Here is a 26,391-nt window from a genome sequence, read left to right as displayed (position 1 = left end):
ATGAGCTTACCCATAAGGAATTTACATTCAAGAATGTCCAAGGGGAACAAAATAAAGCAACTAGGAATGCAGTCTAGGGGCTGTGGGAAGGTGGACAGACTAAGTATAAGAAGAGAGAACCCCGTTCTCCGAAGAAGAGGGTCGCGAAGGCTTAGAGCAGAGGCGACACCGGCACTACGTTTAAGGGGAAGCGTGGTCACCCCAGAGATCGCGTGGCAAGCAGCAGACCTCCGGCCACGCCTTGGCCACGCGCTGCAGCCACGTCATAGCAGCCAGGCACGTTCTGAGGCCGCCTGGCCGGCGGCAGGGAGCCGGAGAGTCGCTGGAGGCCAGACGGCAGAGGACGCCGGGTGCTGTGGTTAAGAGTTTGACGTTACTCCCCGGGCGAAAGGGAGTGAGAGGCAGGAGCTTGTGAGCTTTGGCGGAATGGTGGCTGGGGAATGTGAGACCAGGAGAGCTGAGGCCGAAGACAGGAAGACCAGCCACTTAAGGGCGGGCCGAAGAGGGGCCGAGAGCTCGCCCTCTGGGAGGGAGACTGGGAAAAGGCAGAAGAGGAATGGGAGGGGGTGGAATTCGCAGTGAGTTACTGCTCGGATGTGGGGATGCGGGGAGAGCAGGCCCGAGGATAACCCGAAGGTCAGCATGAGCTTCCTGCCACCCACCCACGAAAGAAACAGAACCGGCAGCCCGTCTGGGGGAGGGGAGGTGGGGTCTGCTGAGCCGGAATCCACACAGGGACGCCCCACGTGGAACACTCTCCTCTGTCCATCCACAAGTCACGGCCAGTGGGGTCACGGGAATGAATGGCGTCACCCACGAGTGTGCAAGTGTGTCAAGGTTTGGGGCCAAGGATGATACCGGGACAACACGACTCGTTAAGGGGAAGGCTGCTGTGGGCCTCAGTTTCCTCTTCTGTTCAGTGGGGGGTGGGGGGGCTTCTGTGCCGTTAGGGGAGCGACGGTCGCCACTATCACGTCTCATTTCATGCTCCTTCATTCGGCTCAGGCCTCCCGCACAAACGGCTCTCTCTTCTCTTCTTCTGCCTTTGTTATTTCTGGAAAAGGCTGTTTGAAGCTTAAGCTCCTCTGACGTGACCCCTTGATCTTTCTGTCGCGAGGACACGCATCCAGAGAGTACAGCAGGGGGTACCTCACCGAAGAAGCAAAGGTGAGCGAGAATCAGGGCAGGTGTCCGGGCCAGGGCGTGGCCCTTCTCGCGCCTTCAGAGGCCTGGGTGGCGTGGATTTCCCTCCCGCCCTCAGTTGTTCGGGGGAGGTGTTTTTGTTACAAACCAGAAGCGTAACACGGGTACCTTTCATTAAGTTCTCCTGGCACCCCTTCAACACTCCTTCTCATCCTGGAGGGAGCCCCACCCCTACAGACGTGCCTAAGGAATCGGTACCTCATTACTTGCTAGTAGACAAAAGTTATTAGAACCATAAAATTTTCATGGCCCATATCCCCATTTATAACTCTGCCCATTCTTCCTCTTAATAATGCACAGTATTTCCTATTCCGTACATCCCACCTGCACAAGGCACATGTCCTGTGTAAAATACACCCAGATTCCCATTAAACCCAAGGTAAAGAGGAGGAAATTCAATTGATGTTGTGTATACTGCCCATTTCTCATTAGCCTTGACTTCTTACGCCCTCAGGTTAGGGGCCAGCGCTTATTTTCATGGCTGCATGACTAGATTTTATTACGTTTGTACCGAGAGGCGAGATAGTCTCATTTTATATGTGAAGAAATAGGTTTAGTGACCTGCTGACAACAATTGGCCACGGATCAGTATATTTTCCTTATTATGGGAGGCCAGGGCCGTATGTTTTTGGTTGTCTGGGCAGAGTATAAAAAGTCTTGGTCATCACACACAAATGCAACACTAGTGATCTATCATTATCATTACTTTCTTTTTGTTAATCTTCACCCAAGAACATTTTCCCATTAATCTTTAGATAGAGTGGAAGGGAGAGAGAAGGGGAGAGAGAGAGAAACATCAATGTGAGAGAGACGTATCAACTGGTTGCCAACACCAGGGCTGGGGATCGAACCTGCAACCCAGGTACACGGCCTTGACTGGAAATCAAACCCAAGACCCTTTGGTCCAAGGGCTGACACTCCAACCAAGGAGCCGCACTGGCCAGCGCAGCTCCAGTGATCCATCACCCTCACGGTGGCCCCACCCAGTACCGGGAGCTGACAGCCCTCCGGACTCTGTACAACTCTTGTCGGATATCTGTAGGTCCAAAGGCATCATTCTTCTCTCTGTGTCATCGAGGAAAAACATACTTCCGCTCATGTTTTCAAATGAACCCACTGTTTTGGGGAATTGGAAATTAAGAATTCCACACGTCAAGTCAGAAATGAACGAAAGCACGTCAACGGAGGCTTCCGCTGGATACCCTGGGTCTGGCACTCGGTTCCGAGCCCTGGAATAAAATATTTTCCCTGGCAGAGGCCCGCTACATTCTCAGAATGCTCCAGAACACTTCTTTCCCCCTTGTTTTATTTGTGCAACTCTTCTCCAAACCCTCCATCATCAACACAGTCGCCTAAGTGGTCCTCTGTCAGTGATAACCCCCTGGGGTCAGGACATCAGGGTTATAAGTTAAATACAGAGTCTTCACCACCAGCTGGACCAAACCCCTGCGGGAAGTTCTGCCCTGCAGGGACCCAGCCAGGCCCTCCTCCCAACCCTCTTCCACAACGTGCTTGTGCCCTGCCTCACGGAGAGGGTGTCCTTCCGTCGTCAGAGGTTCCCCTTGCTGTCACGTCCACCTGCTCCTACTAGCCTTGTCTTCAGCAGGGATGAACAATGTCTCCTTTGGAGCCCCCGAGACTATCTGCAAGTAGGTGGCCGCTGCCCGCTGGCGTGCCACACGCTCGCGACTGTGAAGTGCAGTTCTGCTCGCTTCCCCGTCACGAGAGGACGTGGGTTCTCGCGAGCACACTTCTGAAGGTGGAGGCCTCAGGGCGTGCGTGGTTGGAGGCGACCGTGTCCACGTAGGAGGAAAGAAAGCAAAGGACTAACCGAGGGCAAGAGGGCCGTCTAGGTGTGCTTCACCCCAACCCCAGTCCTACCTGCCTCGCACTAAAGACAGCTGCTCGGGAGCTCCTGGGGTTCACAGAGCTTTCCGACCACAGACGTGCCTAGAGCGTGTCCCCCCTGGTAGGAGTCTCCAGAGTGGGTGCGTTCTGAGCCCAGTTCCTGATGGCTCAGACCTACGGTCCCAGTCTACCGACAGGAAAGGTGAACTCCATGAACCCCGGCCAGGGAGTCCCCCGTAGAGGGAAAGCTATCGTTTCTTCCCAGAGTTCAACCCCTCTGCCTGAGCGCTGACCCCCTCCCTCACCTGCTGCCTGTGCAGATTCTGCTCTGCTGGCCTGGCTCTTTTACCTTCCGCCAGTCTTTCCAGTATTTTCTTCTTCTTGGTCTAAAATGATGCTAAAAGACATTCTGTCCTCCATCACTTAAAAAAAAAACCAAAAAACTTCTTCCTGCCTTTCATTTTCTTTTATTAATTCCCCAACCCTTCAAAAATTGCACCTACAAATTCATGTCTCTACTCATTCTCCCATTTGCTGCTTCTTCTCCTTCTTTTAATCTTAGAGAGAGGAAGGAAGGGGAAGAGATGGGGACAGAGAGAGACATTGATGTGGGAAAGAAACATTGATCTGTTGCCTCTAGCACACGCCCCGACCAGGGATCAAAGCCGAAACCTGGGTATGTGCCCTGATCGGGAATCAAATCTGCCACCTGTGGGGGTATGGGACGACGCTCCCACCCACCGAGCCACCTTGGCCAGGGCTCCCATTTGTCTCTCCACCCACTAGCACCCACCTTCTTCCCCGCTGATAGAGGCTGTGAGCTGAAGCGCACTGGTGTAGGCGCTATGAATTTCTCCCCCGGCCAAGAGCCCCGGGAAGACATGGCTCGGGAAGAGGAGGTTAAGGTCGAATGACCGAAGGAATAAACACAGGAAATGGGGGACTAGCAGAGGGTAAGCAGAAGGCATGACCTTGACTGAAGGATTGGTACCAACCAATGCCAGGCACTGTGTTAGGTGTTACAAGCCCTTGTCTCATTTGATCACAGATGACTTTGGTTCTGAATTCCGTTCTGCTCCTAATCATCTAAATGATATTGAGCAAGTGAATTACCTTTTCCTGGGCCCCAGTTTCTTATCTGTGAAACAAAATGATGGCACTGGAGGATTCCGCATGCTTTGAGGTGTGAAGGGAAAACGTTTGGTTGTACTTGTTGGAGTGGGACGTACAGATGAACTAGCCCAGGTTTCGAAGACACCTTTTACAAACATCTGATACAGAGCCTAGATCATTTTTTTCTTCCTGTTTATCAAACTGATCTATTGGGTAGTAATTTATTTTTTCTTTTTATTCAAAGACACATATGACTGGCACCATTGGGTGCAGCGACAAAATCATGGTTTTGAAGCCAGGCAGTATGAACCTGAAACCAACGTTGCCCCTGACAAGCCGTACACCCTGGACAGGACACGTAACTGACCCGAACCTCAGATTCCTCACCTGTAAAATGCAGCTATGGCTGCAAAGTCACCTGCCTCCCAGGATCACTGGGACAGGTGACCGAGATAAAGAGCCTGGCTCACACAATGGTTGGCACAGGGGAGGCATGGAGTGAACGTAAGCTCTCTGGCTTTCTCCTTCTCCGCTCTCTCTTCAATAGCAGAGTTTCTACCAGGTTCTTAAATGCTGCCGACACCCCACAGACACCCTTCTCTGTCTCAGCGGCTCCAGGCAGGTCCCTGTCTGTCCTGGGAAATGACCGACCTACTGGAACCCCCTCATTCTATGATGAAAAAGCCGAGTCTGGCCACCTGCCCAGGTTCATGGTGTGTGTTAGAGGCAACGTCAAAATGAGCAGCCAGGCTGTTCTGAGGGGCTCTCGCTCAAGCCTCTCGTCATGCCCCTTGGGGGGTCTCTGCACAGCGATTCTGTGTTCCTCAGAAGGGGAATCTTTCTTTAAAGTCAACACTCATGATCTGATGCAGAGATGTCTGCATCGTGGAGGCCTCCAGCTGTCTGATCTTCCACAGAAGCAGACACCTGCCCTTCCCCACACCTGCCAGGGTTTTTCTTGCCTCCTTCTTGCCTCTCCAGTAGGACCTTCTCCTTAGTGTCACCAATAAATTCATCCAACCCTTCTCTGCCTTTAGCTTTCCTCATGTCAACTAGTTTTACAAATAAATACAATTTTTCAAGAAGGAAAAAAAATAGCCATCACCCTAAAACTAAACAAACCAATATACTAACCAACAATATCAACAATTAGACTTTTTTAAAAGAATTTTTTTCTTCATTGATTTTAGAGAGGGAGAGAGAGAGATAGAAACATTGATAAGAGAGAACATCGATTGGCCGCCTCCTGCACGTCCTCCACTGGGGATCGGGCCCACAACCTGGGCATGTGCCCTGGCCGGGAATTGAACTGGTGACCTCTTGGTGCGTGGGTTGACGCTCAGCCACTGAGCCACACCAGCCGGGCTCAACAATTAAACTTTGAAGACATAGATGGGTTGAAACAAGAATGTTCCAAAAATGTCCCTTCCAGAACGTACTTGCGGTCACTAGAATCCATCTCCGTGTCAGCACGGGAAGAGGGGAGGGAGGGAGAGGGTTACGGACCCAAGATGAAATGCTATTTAATACTAAATGCCATTAGCCATCACATGAGTCCAAGGACATTTCATGATGTGGCGAATCACTTATAAGTTCAAATACTTTTTCAAAACTTCTAAGGAATTGTGTGAAAGCCACGAGTCAGTTTTCTAAAAAGAAATTTGATATAAATAGAAAATTGGCCAATGACACAACAAATGTTTGCAGTTCACCCCTGGAGAGTGGGGTTGTGGGTGCTTTCGAACTCCTTCTTGATATGTTTTTGTGTGTTTCTTCTCCTTATTTCTACGATCAATAAATAGTGCTTAACGGGGAAAAAACTTTTTATTTCGACGCCACAGTCTGTTAGACATCTTCTATGGTAACTAACATGCTGTTCTGTTTGTAAAACTGCCGAAGCCGTTCGCACGGGCATAGATTACTCCAGCCAGAAAGAACTAGAAAATGGCATCTATTCTTAAAATTTTTTTTAAGCAAAGTGCTTTCTTCAAAAGAAACCTTAAAGAGATGCTCACTCTGTCAGCAGAGAGAAGCGCCTGGCAGGGAGGAGGTGCCCAGAGTCTCCTCACTGCCATCTCCAGCCCTACTGGCAGCAGCTGGAGCCTGTGCCCGAAATCCCCTGGGCCCTTGGAGCTGGAAAGGTCCCGAGTTGCTGGGAACCCCCACACCACAGAGGAGGGGCAGTGCCTCAGATCAAGTCATCATGTTCCCTGAACAGGACCTCACAGGGAAAAAAACCCCAATTGTCAGACGCCTAAACTGGTTGCAGGAGAGACTTGCCTCAAAGGGGAAAAAAAGCCTCTTTCAGTGATGTTCGTGGGACACGAGACTAGTCACAGGACCTGTGACGCTGACTGCGAGAGTCCCGCCGTGAGCGGTGCGCCGAGCGAGCCACGTGCGGACTCTGCGCGTTCAGCGACAGCCCGCATTATTTATCCCTTGGAGGTGACCGGGGCTCCTTTTACGATCTCCAGACTCCGCAAGTCTCCTCCGATCCCTACCTCCGCCCTTCGGCCGCCTTGGTTTACAGGAAGTACTAGTAAATCCTTTCCTGTGGTCACAGTGCATCCATGTCCCCAGGGTCTGCTCATCCTCCGCCGTGTTTCCCAGAGACGACTTTGGGACGAAAGCATAAAACCCCAAATGTTGCCGAAGCCATTCAGAAAGCCCCAGATGCTGGTGGGAGCTGGGGAGTGTCCACCCCCACGTCCCCGGCCAGCTCCTCCTCTGGTAATTACATGCTGTCTCAAAGTGTGTCCCTGGCACTGCTGTGAAATACAGTCTTCGTTGTCACCTCCCGGGTGAGGGCTGCAGGCAGGTCTCTCCGAGGGTGGCCTGCGGACCAGGAGGTGCTTCCTTCGGGAATGGCTGCCTTTCAGCACCGGCTGAGCTGGGCCCTCGGTCCAGGGATTGCCCAGATGTTTGCAAAGAGCTTTGGGTTAAAGAACGTGTATAGCTGTGAGGTCTTGTTATCACCTAATCTGTATCTATCTTCAACTCCGGTGAGAGTGATGAAGAGCCGATCGTGTGCCCTGGGGCTTCCCTTCGGTACAGGCCTTGGGGCGTGGATGGTGAAAATCTATCAGAACCCTTCAGATGGGGCGGAATGGACTGGAAATCTACTTAAGAGCCTACAGAGAATGGAAGGTACCCGACCGCGGTGCGTGGAGGTGCCCGCCCGTCACCTCTGCCTCGGCCCAGAAGCCAAGACCAGGCCCACTGCCAGCTGAACGACATGCACCCCTGAGCCCGCCAAGCCTCCCTGCGGTTCCCCAGTTCATGGGGGGGGGGGGCGGCATCCTTGAGCCCGGGAAGCAGGCCAATAAGCCAAAGACAAAGCTGAAGAAGGAGGCGAGACATTCACAGGAGGGAAAAATACGTGGTTTCTATCAACGAACCAAAGAATGCTACTTCAATTTTTCTGGAAAATCCTACGTTCCATTGATATTATACTATTTTAAAAATGATTTGAACCTGCCCTGGCTGGTTTGGCTCAGCGGTTAGAGCATCGGCCCGTGGACGAAAGAGTCGCGTGTTCGATTCCGGCCAAGGGCATGTACCTCTTTGCGGTTCGGTCCCTGGCCCTGGCCGGGGTCGTGCGGAAGGCAGCCAGTCGATGTGTTTCTCCCCCTCCCCCTCCCACTGTATCTGAAGATAAATGGAAGAATATCCTCAGATGAGAATTAAAAAAAACAAAAAATGATTTGACCCATTTCTGTTTGAAAATGTAACACACTCATTCTAAGATGTCAAACAACCAGAAGATTCAGAAGCCGGACTTCTGCATCTCTGCCTTGCAATCCTGCCCCGGGGAGGAACTCATATTAAAATGTGAGTCCTGCCCTGGCCGGTTTGGCTCAGCGGTTAGAGAGTCGGCCTGCGGTACAGAGAGACCCGGGTTTGGTTCCCGCTAAGGGCATGTACCTCAGTTGCAGTTTGTCCCGGGCCCTGGTTGGGTTGTGTGGGTGGCAGCCACTCGATGTGTCTCTCTCACATCGATGTTTCTCTCTCTTCCTCCCTCTCTCCCTCTCACTCTATCTGAAGATAAATGCAAAAATAAATAAACAGTCATCCAGCGTGTGTCAATAAAGCTCAACACTTCACCGCTGAATAAAGACTACCCACCATGGGGAGCTCAGCTGACATGCTCCCTACCCTGAGTCAAAACATCTTCCCTGAAGCCTCAATCCACCAATCCCTTGTACTTATTGGACTTTTCCCACATCTCCATGAAAGACCTGCAAGTATTTGAAGTCAGTTCCCATGGCTTCCAGACCTGCTGATCAAACACAACTAGTTCCTTGTCCTTTCAACATGTTTTGAGACCCTTTGCTTTTGCGACTGGGTGGAGAGGGGCGCTGAATTCACGCTGGCGAGGAGCAGGTGAGTCACATACACCTGTGAGTCTGGTTTGCTTAAGGCAACGAAGTGATGGGTGTATTCTACCCAAACGCCTTCAGATGAGGAGACAGACTTGGTGAAAAGCCAACTGTAATGTGTATTTGGATGACCTTCACCCATTAAACTAGATGCGTCCTGAAACACAGCAGCCAGAACTGACCTCAAAAGTCGGGGTATCATTTGACCAGCTCTCAAAAAAAAAAGTTAATTCCTCATTGGAGTAATTACACTTCTAGTTAATGCTGAAAATGTTACATCAGGCTCCCTAGAAACTGAAGCATGGAATTCCTTCCACAGGGCTGTTATTCGTTGTTTGCAGTCTTGGGATTCTATGTGTATTCCTGCTGAATTTCACCTTGTCAGATTCAGCCTATCTTTCCCATCTGCCAAGGTTCTTCTGTGTACCGACTTTGCCATCTTTGCCATCCAATACAAATATTCCCTTTGCTAGTTTCATGTAACCTATAATCATGATAAACATGTCTTTTTATGAGGACATAATTCACATGCCATAAAATTTACCCTTTTAAATTGTACAATCGGTGGATTTTAATACATTCACCAAGTTGTACAACCATCACTACTGTCTGATTGAGAACACTGTAATCACGCCAAAAAGAAACTCTGTTCCCATTAGCAGCCCCATCCCTCCTCCGCCCATCCTCACGCAGCCACGAATCTACTTTGTCTCTGTGGGTTTGCTCTTACGGCATCCCATATAAATGGGCTCATGTAATATTTGGTCTTTTGTGTCTGTTTCCTTCCCTCAGCATCATGTTTTTAAGATTCATCCATGTTGTAGCAAATATCAATACTTCATTTTTATGGCCCAATAGTAGTATATTATATGGATAGAGCACATTTTGTTTATTCATTCTCCGGTGGAGGTACACTTGGATTGTTTCCATTGTTTTGAATATTATGAATCATGCTGTTATGGACATTCATGTGCAAGTTTTGGGGACAGACGTTTTCAGTTCTCTTAAGTATACACCTAAAAGTGGAATGGTTGGGTCACATGGTTACTCTATGTTTAATTTCTTGAAGAACTGCCACTGTTTTCCGTATCAGGTGAAGCATTTTACATTCCCACCAGTGATATATGAGTTTCTACCTTCTCCACATCCTGGTCAACACTTACTATTGTTTTTCTTTTTATTATAGCCATCCACATGGCCATCCATGTGGTATTTCATTGTGGTTTTTACCTGTAGCTCTCTAGTCACTAATGATGGTGAGCGTTTCTTCATGGCCATTTACATATCTTCCGTGGAGAAAAGTCTACTCAAATCTTTGCCCAATTTTAGTTGGATTATTCATCTTTTTATTGTTGAGTTGGAAGAGTTCTTTATATATTCTAGACACAAACCCTTAATCTGATACATAATTTGCAAACATTTACTCCTGTCCTGTGGGTTGCATTTTCACTTTCCTGGCGGTGGTCTTCAAAACACAAACATTTCAGATTTTGATGAAGCTCAATTTATTTACTTTGTCTTTTGTTATTTGTGGTTTTGGTGTCACATTTAAGACCCATTCCCTAATTCAAGACCACAGAGACGTACGGCTGTTTTCTTCTAAGAGTTTTATAGTTTTAGCTCTTACATTAGATATTAGGTCCATTTGGGGTTAATTTTGTAAATGGTACGACATAAGAGAGCCCTCATTCTTTCGCATGGGAGATGCAGTTCTGCAGATGTCTCAGCCCTGTGTTTCCCCCCATTGAACTGTGTTGACACTCTTGTCAAAGTGGAATTTCTATAACTAGAAGGGTTCTCTTCTGGACTCTTGATTCCATTCTATTTTCATATGCCTTCCTCATGCCAGTATCACGCTGTCTTTATTACCGTGGCTGGGTAGAGCAGACATGTCTTTCAGTGTTACAGATGTCAGTTATGGGCATGTTGAACAAGACAGGACAGAGGAAAGGGCCCTGTGACATGACCCTGGAATCCAAGCTCCATGGAGGCAGCAGCTTTGTCTCCTGTGGTCACTGGTGCACTCCCAGCACCTACAAAAGAGCCTGACAGAGGGTAAAGCCCTGAGTGAACCTTTGTTGACATGAAATTAATTATTGAATAAAAATATGATTAGCATCCACTGTGTAATTTCAAGCACACATGAATCTGCTTAGTTGGGCCACCATTCCGCCTTCTCCTCTCATCGTGCCTGGACAGCTAGTGTGGAAGATCTTGCTAAACGCCCTGCAGAAGGCTAAAGGACATGGACCTCGGTGTCAGGACACTGCATGTGACATCCCTGCAGAGTTACCACTAGAATAGTGACATCGACCAAGCATGGCCCAGGCGGGACTTTGCTTGGTGTTTAGAAAAGGAAATCCTCCACAAACCATTAATAGTCCTCCGAAAACCATTATTACCAATTAGAATTGTAAAACCACAATCACACCTTGGTTAGTCTAAGAGAAAAAGAAATCTGTTTGCTGAGCTAATATTCTGAAATGCCACATTTGCCCTTTTTGGAAGAGCAGGGCCAGGAAGTAACAACAACAACAAACAAACAACAAACAAAAACAAGACGCCCTGGCTGGTTTGGCTCAGTGGTTAGAGCATTGGCCCTTCGACCAAGGAGTTGCGGGTTCGATCCCAGTCTAGGGCACATACCTCGATTGTGGTTCAGTCCCTGGCCCTGGTCGAGGTCATCGGAAGGCAACCAGTTGACGTGTCTCTCTCACATTGATATTTCTCCCTCTCCCTCTCTCCCTTACTCTCCCTCCTGCTCTATCTGAAGATAAATGGAAAAAACAGCCTCATGGGAAGATTTAAAAAAAAAAAAAAAAACAGGGAAAAAAGAACCTACACACACCCTCAAGATTGGCTCTGCCCGAGCCCTTCCAGCTCCTGGTTGGAAAATGACACAGTGGGCAGATTTCATCAAAAGATGAAAGAAAAATCAACAAAGAGACATAGGAATTGCCATCATTTCCCACAGATCAATGACAAACAGAGTTTTATTTTTAAAGTTCAGGTTTTTTTCCTTAATTGCAGATGACGGCTGGCTTTTCAGCTGTGTGTTCAGACATGGGCTTGTTGGGTCTCAGCATTTAATCGAAGGGTTGTCTTGCGGGGTTTACGTTTTGGTGCAGACCGACATACAAATTCCGATATTGACAGTGGTGTCCAGGAGAGCCTGCTTTGGGGAAATAGCCTTGCCTGGAATTTCTGGAACCTTCCGGCAACTCCGATAATTCAGTCACTGCAGCCCAAGTTCCAACGCTGCCTCCAAGTTAATAAATAAGCATCACCGTCTTCATTTGCTACATCAATGATCTCATTTAATCTTTTCAACTGAGATACATAGTCCTCTGCTGCACAGATGAGAACAGCAAGGCTCAGAGGAGTGAAGAAAATGTTCAATTCATAATCAGAGGAATCATGACTCAAACTCGGGACTGACACCAGCCCGCACGCCCTTAGGCACTGCCCATCCTGCCTCCCAGAAGGACGGCGCACCGCCCTGGTGCAGTGGCCCAGCCGCTTGGGCGCAGCGTCCTCCAGCTTCGCATCAGTCAGGGCGCGCCGGGCTGCGGGCTGTACCTCCGGTAGGGGGCGCGCGGGAGGCAGCCGACAGGTGCTCTCTGGTGCTCTCACATCCATGTTTCTCCTTCTCTCTCCCTCTCCCTTCCTTTCTCCTGAAGAATCCATTAAAATCTTTAATGGAAAAAAAGGGATACGGTGCACCAAAATGCGCTCAGGGTGGTTTTAAACGGAGCGAGGCTGCCTGTGCCTGTGACTGTCCCGAGTCAGTCCACCTGCTCCTCGGTTCAAAGGCACAGAATCTCAAGCCTGTTCCCTTTCCTTTCTGTCCTTCTGTCATTCACTACGTGCACTTTCATTCTGTGTGTGTGTGTGTGTGTGTGTGTGTGTGTGTATGTGTGTGTGTGTGAGAGAGAGAGAAACACCGAACATGAAATCTCTCAACAGTTTTTGGGGGGAGGGAGTGGGAACGCAGTCCCCCCCCCCCCACCACAAATTGTGCAGTCGAGTTTCAGTGCAGACCTACATACAAACACCGATATTGGGGGCACAGATCTGGGGACATCGCAGGGGTCAGCACACTCGGAGTGCAATGGATAAACCCCGGCCTGGAAAACCACCTGCTGATCATGACATCTCCCCTGCCAGGTAAGGATCCTCTCAGCAAATGTTCGAGTGGACCCTCGGACAGTACCACTAACCATACACACATCGGTGCCCAACAGAGCTATTAAGCTTTTCCATCTGGTCGGACGGAAACTCTGTGCCCATGAGCATCCACTCTGCATTTCCTCCCCCCGAGTCCCAGGCAACCATGATGCTATTTCTGCTTCCGTGAGTTTTACTACTTTGGGTACACCCTGTAAGTGAGTCAGGCAGTCTTTGTCCTTCTGCGATGGCTTATTTCACTTAGCATAACGTCCTCAAGGTCCACCCCTATCGTAGCATATGGCAGGGTCTCCTCCTTTTTTAAGGTTGGGTTATATATATAAGGTGTCCCCCCCAAAATATATATACACAAAAAGTGTAATGATAAAGCCAGAGTTTATTAAAATACATTTTATTTTAAAAATGTAATAGAATCTACAGACACCCTGTATATATTTTGTTGGGGCCCATACATATATATATATATGTTTTTCAATATCCATTCATTTACCAATGGACATTAAGATCCGTATCTTGGCTATTGGTAATAATGCTGCAGTGAACTTGGAATGCAGAGGGTCGCTATTCTTACTTATCATTATCCCCCTGTCTGAATCCTCCGCTCAAGTCACTTTGTTAGGCCTCATAGTTTCTTCCTATACAGTAATAATGTTATTGTTTCTTTATGTGGCATCAGGTGTTGTGATGGTCGATGACAGATTAGCAAAGAGCTGAGAAAAAGGAAGCAAGGAGAAACATTTGGAATTCGGAAAAGAAAAATGAAGAAACAGAAGGACAAAGTAGAAGAGTGAGTTTGAAAATCAGAGTTTATAATCTCTGCAATTAGCTAATCTCTATTCCCATCCCCCATCTACCCCAGGACGAGTAGGTGCACAAGAAAAATCAGGGTGAGAATACTCATTCCCTGACCTGGTTCTAATGGGCTACCTTCTCCTCCCAAATCTCTTAAATGACCCAGTCTGTGATTGAGGTCCCAAGAGGTCATGAAAGAGCCTAGATCACCTTCTATTAATGTTAAATGAGCCTGTAACTGCCCTTCAGGAAGCAAATAATATCCACTGGTAGCAGCTACTCCAACTCAGGAGGTTCCATTCTCTTAAAAGACCAGCTGCCCTTTCATGAAAGACTTTTTTTTTCTATGAATGATACACTATTACTAGGGAAGAATATACATTCCCATTAAGCAACATCAATTCTCAATACCTGGGATATAAGCTCTTGCACTGCTATAATTAAACATTAAACACCAAGTACCATGTTAAAGAAACTCCAAAGCTGATTTTTATGTACTTCTCTATTTTCCTCCAAAATCATCATTCCTACCAGCTTTTTGGTATAATTATATTGCAGGAAAAATAGGAAGGCAAAAAAGAATAAATCAATGTATAATCAGTCTTTAAAGTCTTAGCTTATATTTTATGATCTGTACAGGTTATTTTAAAAAATCAAGTCTGAAGATATACTGTCTTCCATTATTGGTTTTATTTTTTTAAGGAAAATTGTGTAAAATATCAGAGCTGTTCTTTAGAAGCTAGAGACTTTTATTGACTGTGTGGGTTTCTGTTGACCTATTTCTATATTCTAAGTCTCTGACAGATAGCTGATGCTTAATGGATATTTTCTGAATAAATAAATATTAATATTAAAAATAAAGACTAATAAAATAGCCCAGCCGGTGTGGCTCAGTTGGTAGAGCATCATCCCAGGCACCAAGAGCACCGGTTCAATACCCGGTCAGGGCACATGCCCAGGTTCTGGGCTCGATCCCCAGTAGGGAGCGTGCAGGAGGCAGCCAGTCGATGATGTTTCTTTCTCATGGATGTTTCTATCTCTCTATCCCTTTCCTTTCCTCTCTCTCTAAAAAAAAATCAATAAAAACATTCAGAAAAGAAAAAAAAAAGAAAGTATTTGATGGTGAGACAATTCAGTGTTTTGCCAATATGGTTGCCTAGTGGGTTTTCCATTTGTTTCTGTATTAATATATGCGTGCGTGTGTGTGTGTGTGTGTGTGTGTGTGTGTGTGCGTGTGCAGTTTGCTAAAAGAAAAAGGCTAAGGCAACTAAATATCATTCATTAAAACGTTTAAGACAGTAACAGGCCAGTAATACAGAACAGAGCAAGCAGGATAAAGAGCTTAGAAACTGCATACACACAGAATTTTTCTACGGATACCCTAAACCCCTGCAGGCCGATTTTGAAAAGTGGGCTCTTATTGTACCATAGAAAGGAACAAGTCGAGTCTTTCACATCCGGAGAAAGGTTAGAGCCTCCCTGGAAAAGGTTTTGGCTTCAGGAGTCCAGGATGAGAGAAATTCATTACCACTGGGTAAGGACGACTGGGATAGAACTTGGGAACTGAAACTCCATTCGTAAGTAGCATATACACCACAGCTTAAGAGACATGTTTCCATTTCTAAGAATAAGACAAGCTGATTATTGGGGTCCTTTTCTAATATTACCACAAATAACCTTGTCTTTTAAAAACTGAAGAACTCACTTTGGAGACGGTGTGGCAGTAACTGTGAGATCTGAGCACGTCCATCCACGCACTGTGACCCCAGAATCCCACTCACAGGTGTGTACCCACTTTTCCTTCTGGGCCGTCTCCATCTGTCCCTACCCCTTCCAGGCCCCACCCTACTCCCCCTCCTCCAAAAAAAAATCAGGATGTTTTTCACTGTCTATTGTTTTGTTTTATTTTTTTTATTCTCACCCAAGTACATTTTTTTATTTTTTGTTCTAATAGAGTGGGAGGGGGGTGGGGGGAGAGAGAGAGAGAGAGAGAGAGAGAGAAACATTGATGTGAAAGGGACACATCGACTGGTCACCACTCACACGACCCAACCAGGGCCGGGGACAAACTGCAACTGAGGTACGTGCCCCTAGCGGGAACCGAACCCAGGTCTCTCTGGACCACAGGCCGACGCTCCAACTGCTGAACCAAACTGCCAAGGGCTATTGCTCTGTGTTTTAACAAACAATTTACGATGACAAAAATGCATTTGCATATGAGTCAAAAAATACGCACAAGGATGTTCATAGCAACCCTATTCAAATCAGCCCTGACCTGGAGACAGCCCCAAGGCCGTCGATAGTGGGATGGATAAATGCACTGTGATATACTCGCGCAATGGAATACTATTTTGCAGTGATCGTGAGTGATCTACAGCTACTCTCAATAACACAGACTCTCACACACACAAAGACATAACATAGAATACAAGAAACTACATATGCAAAAGTTGGCACCGTATGATTCTTTTACATAAAATTTAAAAGTAGTCTAATTAATCTCTGGTATTACAAATCAAACTTGTGTTTCCCCTAGGGGGCTGAAGGTGGTGGATGGGGCACGAGGAGGAAGGTGGTGGTGGGGACGCTATTTTGTTTCTCGATCAGTGTCCTGGTTATGCAGGGCTGCTTTGTTAAAATGCCTGGGCCTAAATGCTTATGACGTGTAAGTTTCTGTGAGTGTATGTGTATGTCACTTTAAAAATCCGAAGCCCTAAAAGTTTCCCTATAAAAACAGGATAGGGTGAGAGTGACAAATGAGCAGATGTCCCATCAATAAGATAAAGAGTGACTGCACCCTTTCCTCTCTGCCCTCGTCTTCCCTCATCGTTGCTTAAGAAACCAGTACCCAGGCTGCAAATGAGAAACTCAGGATGTATAAATGTCACATTCTTATGCAGGGACCCAGACACTTCCTCTTGCCCCAAGGCAAGATTGGGTCTCAGTTTCCACACACTAAAAATGGACCTATTAGGATAATGAGTGGACTCGAGTCTCTCGTTTCAACTTGCTTGCTGGCAGGCTGTGGTATCTGAGACGGGTCCCGCTCGCTACGAGACATCAGATACATTCGCGGAACATGCCTCATTTGGGGACATGAGCTAATTGAGCACGTGCCCTGTGTCCTCCATCTGCAAGGTATACTGCTGCTCGTCGAAGAAAGGAAGGTTCCGTTTGGGAACCACTGACTCATCGGGCTCTTCCCAGGTCACGCAGCTTCTGCAGAGATCATAGCCCTTTGACAAGATGTCTAGAGGAAAGAACCAAAGAGTTCTTTGCAACTCTGCTTCAATTCTACCTTAATATCAGAGAGTATTCCACGTGCAAGGAAAAAAAAAAAAAAAAACCCACAAAACACACCACCACCCTGTTGCCTGGGGACATGTCTTAAAAGCTGAGGGAGTGAGGATAAAAGATTATAATAACTATCAGTGCTTTGGGGGGAAAAGGAGAAACATCTGTAACAAAAACAAATGAATAAAAATAATTAAAAAGAAAATTCTCAGTGCTGGGTCAGACCCCTTTCTCAATCCAGCCCAATATTCCTTCAGAAGCGATGGCATCCAAGGGGTGCTCTGTGAGACCCCTTCCCAACAGCAGGCTGCAAAGGTTAGAGGTGTGCATTCAATGTGTCTAACTTCTCTGAGACCCAAGAAGGAGTCAGTCCTAACACGACAGACCTGGCCGGCATCCAAGGAGGGCAAAGCAATGGTGTGAACCCGGAAGGCGTCAGGGAGGTGGTGACCCCAGTGCACTGCTCTGAGGAGTCAGAGCCCAGACTGGGAGCAGGCCTTCCCTGAAAGCTGTCCCCTGACCACCACGGCTGCTGCGGACCCCAGAGTAAGCATCTGACTCTGCGTACCTCAGATCTGCAGACTGCAGAGGGATGGTAACAACTCCTACCAGTCCTCAAGGGGGTGAAAGAACTAGCTAACATCAGCTTAAAGAAGCCCTGTATGAGGACCTGTGTGAGGACCAGGAACCACGCGACTGCCGGGACCGGCAGCCTTGCCCAGGGCAGACTGGTGTTCGTCTAGGGCGTGTTCTCAGCTCCCAACAGAGAAGGTTTCAGGGCAGCTTTCTAACTCACAGTGAGGCACTAAGGCAAACAGATGATGTGGACTTACATTCGGGGACTGGACGGATCAGGAAGCCAGAAGAAAAGGGGGGTGAAATTCGCCAGGCTCGAGGTGCACAGGAAGCCCGCGCTAGCCCACACCATTCTGGACGGACATCTACCCGGGCGCCCTCTGGCGCGGGGCTCGCAGGACGGGGCCCGGGACCTGAATGAAACCACACTGAAGGCTGGTCAGGAGAGAGCCCCCCGAGACTCTGAATTGAAAGGTGAAAGCACAGATGAGGGTGTGGGGAGCTACCAAGACGGAGCAGCAGGTACCTAATGGGTATGCAAAAATAACAGAATATAGACCCATCAAACCTGACCGCTGGCTCATGACCAGGTGACTGCCTTCTGACTAAGGCTTCCACGTGGTGGCAGGCAGAGCGACCAACAGCAACCGCCCAGGCCGTTCGTGCCAACGCGAGGCCAGTTTACGTGTTTATCAGCCATCCCACCAGTCCCTGAAAAGTGGGCAATGTCATTTTTTTAAAAATAATTTGATGTTTTTTTTTTTTAGACAGATAGAAACATCGATGTGAGAGAGAGAGACATCTATTGGCTGCCTCCTGTACACCCCCCACTGAAAATTAGGCCCATAGCCCAGGCATGTGCCCTGACCGGGAATCGAACCGAGACCTCTCAGTCCAGGGGACGACCCTCAATCCACTGAGCTACCCCAGCAGGCAGCATTATCATTTTTTTAAAAAACAGGGGTCAGAGGCACAAAGTAACTCGCCTAAGACAGCGAAGCCATCAGTAGAATACAGGTCTGGCGGACACCAGAGCCCTTGCTCATTTAACTGGGTCCTCCGGTCTCTGTCACAGTTGTGCACAGTGTGCTGCAGCTCTGAGCAGATCCCTAGGCCAAAGGGTAAGAATCCAAACCATGGTATGGCTTCGGAGTTCAAGGGTATGGCCTGGAGGGCAGTCACGCATCCAACGAGCATTTGACAAGGACCTGCTGTGGTCCAGCTTGTGCTGGACGTGGATGATGCAGAAGAAGAAGACTCAGTCCCTGGCCTCGGCAATGCCTCCAACAAGCAGGCACAGCAGCCCGTGCGGACAGGTCAGACCTCGGCCACAGCCGGTGAGACGCACAGGCGACCACACAGGTGCTGGCCCCCTGAAAGCCGCCGTCAGGAGCCCCTCAGCAAACAGTATATTTTTGGGGACTGAGTCCTTCATTAAACAAGGTTTTTGGCTAAAAGTTGCTGCACTTTCCTGTATTGTAATTACAGTTCTATGGGAGGTTTGATTTAAAAAAAAAAAAAAAAAACTAGTAAAATGACTGCAGGAAAAAAAACGCTCTTAATTTATTTATAATGCTGTGGAGACCAAGTCACGTTTCACTGGGTGATGTGTGTTCATGTTGCGATGCCGAGGTCACTGAGGGGCACTTTAGCCATACACCAGATCTATTAATATTCTCCACTTATGGCCACCAAACAAACAATGTCTCCGCCCCAAGAAATGCCTTCAACAATGAAAAAGGATGAGGTTCCCGGTGTAACTATGTCCTACGGAAAGCATGCCACAGGCGTTCGTACTCACAGCCTCTCCTGCCCAGCCAGGGGGTCCTTGTCTCCACACTGACCCTCCCGGCGAGTGACCTGGAGTTCTGCACCCTTCCCTCTTCGTCTGTGAAATGAAAAGATTTCCACAAGATGACGCGCTCGCCTTCCGCAGCCTTCCGACTGTGAAATCGTACTCCTCGGGGCCTTATCTTGATCCCCCTCGATCGCCCCTGCTGTTCGTCAAGTACCATTTGAAATGAGTTTCTCTTCCCAAACAGGCACCTCTCTAACCACTCAGGGGCTCGCGCGGTTGACAGCAGGATGAGACCCGGGGGCTACGGTGGGGTGAGGGTTCCCTCTCTGACTTGCTGTTGGTCCTTGAACGGGGGTCGCTTCAGAACTCCGAGCCCATGACTTTCTCCCAGATGGGGGATTCTGTAATAACACTTCGCGACCCCGAAAGAGCGAGAGAGGATGAAATAATCTGCTTGGAGAGGACTCAGCCAGTACTTGATACTTGGGGATAATTACCTTTCGAGTCTCACAGAACTCACCTGAATTACCTTCCAGATTCAAGGGCTAAATGGTTCTTTAAGAGAGTTTCGTGCCTTTTCAGTCTCCAAAAGAAGCATGCCCACAACGGAAGAGTCGTGATGCACCATTGCAGGCGTGGGTGTCCTTCACCTCAGCTCCTGTAATCCTCGAGAATCCTGACCACTGTGATTTACGTCTCAAACCCCTTTTCCTCTCTTCCTCTCCAGATAGACGATGATGCTGGGAACTCAGGAGGGAACTCTCCTGGGAATATCTCAACTACGGAGGCCCCTCCTCCTCCATCACTCACGCGGTCATCCCACTGTAAACCATGTTGTCACCACACTGGAAGAGACGAGGTTTGATGGAAGAACTCACATGTAAGCAGGAAAGCAAAGCTGACCAGATGATCACAATAATGACGGTCCCTGCCGGCCTTGATCTCAGTAATTTTCACTTATCCAACCCTCGACTCCTGCACGCAGCCCTGCCAGCGCGTTGTGATCCTCATGCTCATCTCCCTGGACAGAAGCAAGCGGCGTGGACGGGTAGAGGCTTCCTAACGCCACCTTCCAGGAATTGGCGCACAGCAGAGTTAAACCCCAGCAGTTGGAGTCTGGCTTCTTCCTTATGCTGTTTTTCAGACTTGGCGCGAAGATCCGAGAAAATATCTGTAGAGATCTGGCCATATCGTCGGCAGTCAGTAAACAGTACTTCTATAATATTTAGGTTAAAATAGCTATTTTCACAAATGTTATTTTGCTTTTCCCAATTGATGTTGACACAGATTCATGTTCAGTATTCCTCCTCTCTACCGTAACTCCCCATGTTGCTAAGCCCCCTGGCCTCACTCAACCCATGGACACAGCCCCAGGGGTACCACAGTCATCCCGGAGGGGCCTCCCTGACGTCCCACCTGCAACTTCTCGAGGTCCTGGCTCTCTGAATTCTGCTCACTGACATATCAGCTTACTGTCTGAACAGTTCAGAGGAACAAGCCCCTGCCCACCCCCCTTCCCCTGGCCTTTCCCCACTCTGTACAGCTTCAGCCTCTGACAAACTGATCACGTATTATACGTGCTGTTGATACGTGTTGCTGAAATTCCAATAAACGGGGCCAAGAATATGTTAAGATGCCCCAACTTTAGTCTCTGACACCTTGCCCTGTTAAAGGCGAATGTACCCTAAGATGACAGACCCCCTCCTTTCCTGCAACTCACCACTCCGATCACCAAAACGCCGTCATTTATTTGGCTCAGGTCAGCACCGAGCTGAACGGTGTTCAGACAGCGACAGGGAGGCAGACAGCAGGACAGGTGAGACGCCGCCCGGAAGGAGTCATAGTGATTTGCTGTCACCGCTCCCTCCCACCCCCAGAAGCCCTGCAGCATCACATCCGACACAGAAGGCAGAAACCTTGAGGCCTGGAGAAGCCCCTGGTGCCCCTGAATCCTGGGAACTAGTGGCAGAGCCAGGAGATAATGACGAGATGCTGGCAGGCGGCCAGCAGGAAGGTGGCCCCTCCCACTACCTCACCCAACTGATGGGGCAGCTGGTGAGGACCCGAAGGCCACTCTCAAACCATGCAGGGCCCTGCTCTCCAAAGGGGGCCCAGGAGCCAGCTGCAGGGAATCACGGGGAGCACACGGGCCGTGAGGATGCGCAGGCCCCTCCCCGACGCCCTGAGTCCCAGTCAGCGGGGGGCTGGTTATTCCCAGAGCACTGTGCACTGAGAGGTTCTGGCGGAGGGTTCATAGCTCAGGTTCCGACCGGCAGGACCAATCTGCCTATAACTAGAGTCCATTTTGAACATTCAAATGCATAAACGAGCCTGTATCAGAATAGAAACACAGAATCAGAAAAGGGGGAAAAATGAGAAACTGCTCAGAGGAAATCCAGTGACGCCCAAGTGGAGATGGAGAGAGATTGACCCGGAAACCTGAGGCACCATCCATCTAGGCTCGGACCCACCCCCACTTACATCCTCTAGCCCGTGCCCAGGGGGCTGACCTGTACGGGGGCAGAGGGGGAATAAAGGGAGATTTGTGAGATTCCTCGTGGCTGGACCTCGGGCTGGCTGTGCCCACCAGTGGACGTCACAGATCTCTCCAAAGAGCCCTGGGTTCCAGTTACAGCCCCTTCTCCCCGCGTCAGGTCCCCAGCTGGCCACCGCCCTGCTGCTGTCTGCGTACCCCGCTGTTCCGTCCGGTACCTTCTGAGTCGTCCCTCAGCAAATTCTGTGCAACTCAGTTGGGGCACTCACCCCGTTTCCTGCTGGGACCCTGACTGATGGATTTAAACAAGATATTGGTCCAAAGAAAGAAAGGAGAGTGGAGAACAAGAACCCATCACAGGGGAAGGAACTTAAAATAAAGATCCAGGGGAAACAGGAGGATTTAACCAAAGGCAGATGTCCACGTCTACGTGAAAGCTGAAAGCGTACCCTCCGTCTGTTAAGGAGTCCTGAGTCTCAAACTGGGGTTCACGCTGCCTTCCCGTCCAGAGTCTGTCTATCAAGTGTACCCTAGTGTGTGCCTTCTAACGCCAATCTCCCTGGGGGGCTCATGTGGCCTGCACCTGAGACGGCCTTAGAAGACATCTCCTGAAAGTGTCCCCCGCCTTCCTTTTCCCCTAAAGTACAAGTTGATTAATAAGTCACTGGTGTCCCTGTAAGGTCTATCTTTTTATGATTACCTCGCTCAGGTCCCTCATTCTTTTGCATAGCATGACTCCTATTGCCTAGAAGCTTCCAGAACTAGATCTGATCAAATTTACCTCTGACTCCCTTGTATCACAGAATGTGAAATGTGCACAGCCCTTGGCCTACCTCCAAAACAAAATGTGACTTGAACCGAGGGCAAAGTGGCACCCCCACTCTGGAGGGAGCATTTCCGCACGAAGCCAGCGTGGCCGGACTGGTCAGGTCGAAAGGCCGCCCTGCAGGTCCCCACCCACCACGGCCACTCAGGCGCCAACCTGTTCCCCCACCTCCCCATTCTGTCCCCGCCTGGAATCTTCTCTCCAATGACCAGTTCGTACGTGACTCCCCCTTACCCAGCCTTCCAGGTGCTCAGCAGGCCCCTCCCTGTCATGTCCACCTCGCAATTCTAAACCATAAAATTCTCTCTCAATCATCCAGGTCCCTTGGAGCTTGACTGCTTCCACGTCAGAACCAGGGGACTTCCTGTGAGCAGAGCTCACGTACAAACTCCGAGGGACCTACGGGGTGAGAAGGTGCGGGCAGGACGCCAGGTTCCCGGCCGAGGAGCCCAGGTAGAGTGGTGTCGCTGGCTGGTTTCCTAACAGGCCGCCTCCCCCCACAACAGGCCCTCCGTCCTTCCCCTTTTCTCTTGCCTTGGGTTTTTAGAGAATCTAAGCCACTTGTCTTTAATGTTCCATATTCTGGATTTGGCAGATTGCTCTCTATGGTGTCTTTTAACATTTTTTTTTCTCTCTTTTTAAAAGTGCGGTAAGATACACAAACCATGAATTTTACTATCTTAACTATTTTTTATTATTTTTTTAATGTTTTTACTGATTCTCTAGAGAGAGAGGAAGGGAGAGAGACATAGAAACATCGATGTGAGAGGGAAACAGTGGTCGGTCAACTCCAGCATGCTCCCCACTGGGGATCGAGCCCACAACCCGGGCATGGGCCCCGACCAGGAATCGAACTGGGACCCCTCAGTCCATGGGTCATCGCTCAATCCACTGAGCCACACCAGCTGGGCCTATCTTAACTATTTTTAAGAGAACACGTCAGTGGAATTAAACACATGTCCATTGTTGTACAATCCTGCCCAAATCTCTCTCCAGACCTGTCTTCACGCCCCCGCCGGACCTCTGGACCGTCAAGCAGTAACTCTCCATTCCCATGCCCCCTCCTCTCAGCCCTGGCGGCCAGCACTCTGCTCTCTACCTCGGACTCTGACAGCCGCGGAAGGGGGTCACACAGCATCAGCCCCTCTGTGACGGGCTCAGAAGACATCACAGAGCGTGATGTCTTCCCGGCCCCTCAGCCCCTCCGGCCTGCGCCAGACCATCCTCCCTTTCCGAGGCCGAAACCACTCCCTTGTCTGTACGTGCACATTCTGTTCGTCCAGCCATCATTCGATGGGCCCCTGGGTTGCCTCCCCGCCCCCTTGTGCACCCCGGGTGATGTCATCATTGCGGCGGGGAAACAGAGGGCATGGTGTGGAGGCGCAGGGACGATGTGAATCCAGCGGGGGCACGTGGACGTTCAGGGCCTGTGAGACATGTCAGTGCTCACGCTCCATCTGCAGATACACACGGGGCTGCGGGGCTCACAGAGCAGCTGGGCGGAGGCGCAGATTTAGCGGAAGGAGAAATCTAGGGAGCAGTGGAGCCACGGCAGTGAATGAGGTCACCTCTGGAGAACAGGCACAGCACGGCTGGGTCCTAAAGAACCCAGATTTTGCGGAGAGAAAAGGAGGGTGAGCTAGAAGAAAGAGCAAGCATATAAAAAAAATAGAAATTCAACAGAGCGTGGGGTTATTGGATTCCGAAGAACATCTGGAATAAATCGAGGATGTCAGGCCTCATCAGTTTGGTAAAAACTAAGACTGAGACTAGATATCATTGAAATTCATTAAATGATGAAGATTGATATTTCAAATATGGTATGCTACATTTAAAAGTATATACTCGAGCCCTGGCTGGTTTGGCTCAGTGGTTGGAGCACCGGCCCCCGGACCAAACAGTCACCGGTTTGATTCCTGGTCAAGGGCATGTACCTGGGTTGTAGGTTTGATCCCCAGCCCTGGTCGGGATCATGTGGGAGGCAACCAATCAATGTGTCTCTCTCACATCAATGTTTCTCTCTCTCTCTCTCCCCTTCTCCCTCTCTTCCACTCTATCAAAAATCAATGAAAAATACCCTTGGGTGAGGGTTAACAACAAGAAAAGTATATACTTGAGGCTTGCAAAAAAAATAGGTAATAAATCTAAGAAACTCATTTGTTCAAGAAATATTAGAGAAAGATATGTATAAAATCACTGATCTTACATTTGTGACAAATTGTTAGATGTTTGAAATACACTAGATAAAACTTGCAAAGTGGTCTGAAAGGAGAAAAATGTTATACACACACAGACAATCTCAAGAGACAGTTAACTTGGCTGTATTGAATGTGGGGAGGGCTGTAGGATGGCATTTTAAAACTCCAGCCCTTAGCAACTTACTATCTATAAAAGTCATTGTTGAGCAAGAAATGATGAGATTTGGGTTAGATTTCAGGAAATCTCCCCGTGAATGGAAATTGTTAAAAACATTCAACATCGTTAAATGCTGATTGAAATCAGGAGACCATGGAGTATCTTCCTCTAACATGGTTTAAAAGCAAAAATGGGTTCTCATCTGCCTGGAGCTGTCTACAAGGGGGCGCCGCACGAGAGAGGACAGACTTGCAGATTTCTCAGGGGTCCTTCCCCGCATAATTTTATACGATTCTTTCCCATTGCCAGAGCTGTCGTCACCCGATTTCCAACCTACTCGAAGAGATGGTCCAGCCAAGTTTCCCAGACTCGCTGATTCCTTCCACTTCCTTGAAAAGCTCAGGTGAAGGCATCTTTCATCTTTCATTACACGTCTGGATATTTTCCTCTTAGACTACTTATTACCCGCTTCTCCATCCTTCCCCTGCCTGATCCATCTACCTCGAGAACACACTAATATTTGATTTTTTCCTCTCTGAACTATAGTATTTATAGTATTTACCCAAGGTTGCTGGGTAAATACGAATTATACATGACGTGAACAATATACTCAAAGGGATTTCACTGGGTCAACATTTTATTGCTTTTGGCCAAAGGCCACCCCAAGACTTAGAGAGGAAAAATAACCCACACAGAGACCTTTAAGATACGTTATAAAGATCAAATGAGGACTAGGTTAGAATGAGTCCCGGAGTGTAAAAATAGGTAACATTTCGAAGCGAAGTTATTAGTGAGTCATAAGACCAGTGCATCATCACACCCTTCTCCGGAGCGTCTCCCATCACGTAGCTCGGACTTTGAGGTGACCGGGCGCTAAAAGGGGATCAAAACTGAGGCCCGTGTCCCTGGCACGCAAACCTTCCTCGTCCAGTGATGTTCTAAAATAAATGTTAGTTTAATTACACCCCACGTGGTTCGAGTTATTTCTGGATGCAAGGGAGGAGGAAGTAAATGTGTAGAGAACACCTACTACGTGCACACGAGCTTCTGCCCTTTGGCCGTGTATAATCTTCACTCAATCTTCTCAGTGACCCTGGGAGATAAGGATTTGTCAGCTCTGTTTTCTACAGAAGGAAACAAAGGTTCACAGAAATCAGACAACTCCTCCAGGTCACACATTGGTAAAAGGCAGTGCCGGAGTCTGGACCCAAGTCCGCAAAGCCCAAAGCCCTTGGATGTGCACCACGGTCTATGTTAGAAAAAAAAAAAAAAAATGTGAAGGGTCCTCGGGTTCCAGGTGGCCTCGCATCCAGGAACTAAACAGGGCTCTTGCTTGTAATGGTGAAACAGACAAGACTGAAGAAAAGGGCAGTGAAGTCCTGGCTGGGTGAGCCCGGCCGGGATGAAGAGAGGTAAGATCGATCAAGCAAAGTGCAATTCTGTGGAATCTTCTATCACACCTGAGAACGCCAGCGTCTGTAAGGCTGTCTCGGGGATGGGGGCGGGGTGTTTTACTCAGAGGTCC

At 48.7% G+C, this 26,391-nt stretch overlaps 1 protein-coding gene and 1 pseudogene across 1 annotated transcript in view; both read right to left on the bottom strand.

Annotated features, from left to right (window-relative positions):
• Nucleotides 1-26,391, bottom strand: part of ASTN1 (astrotactin 1) — a 282,406-nt gene that overhangs the window by 203,172 nt on the left and 52,843 nt on the right. The window lies entirely within an intron of this gene.
• LOC118638075 lies at nucleotides 12,521-12,718 on the bottom strand (annotated as a pseudogene).

The sequence above is a fragment of the Molossus molossus genome, unplaced genomic scaffold (assembly GCF_014108415.1).
Source record: "Molossus molossus isolate mMolMol1 unplaced genomic scaffold, mMolMol1.p scaffold_m16_p_20, whole genome shotgun sequence".
Lineage (NCBI taxonomy): Eukaryota > Metazoa > Chordata > Mammalia > Chiroptera > Molossidae > Molossus > Molossus molossus.
Note: the sequence above shows the minus strand (reverse complement) of the source record. Positions and strands in the feature narration are given on the sequence as shown.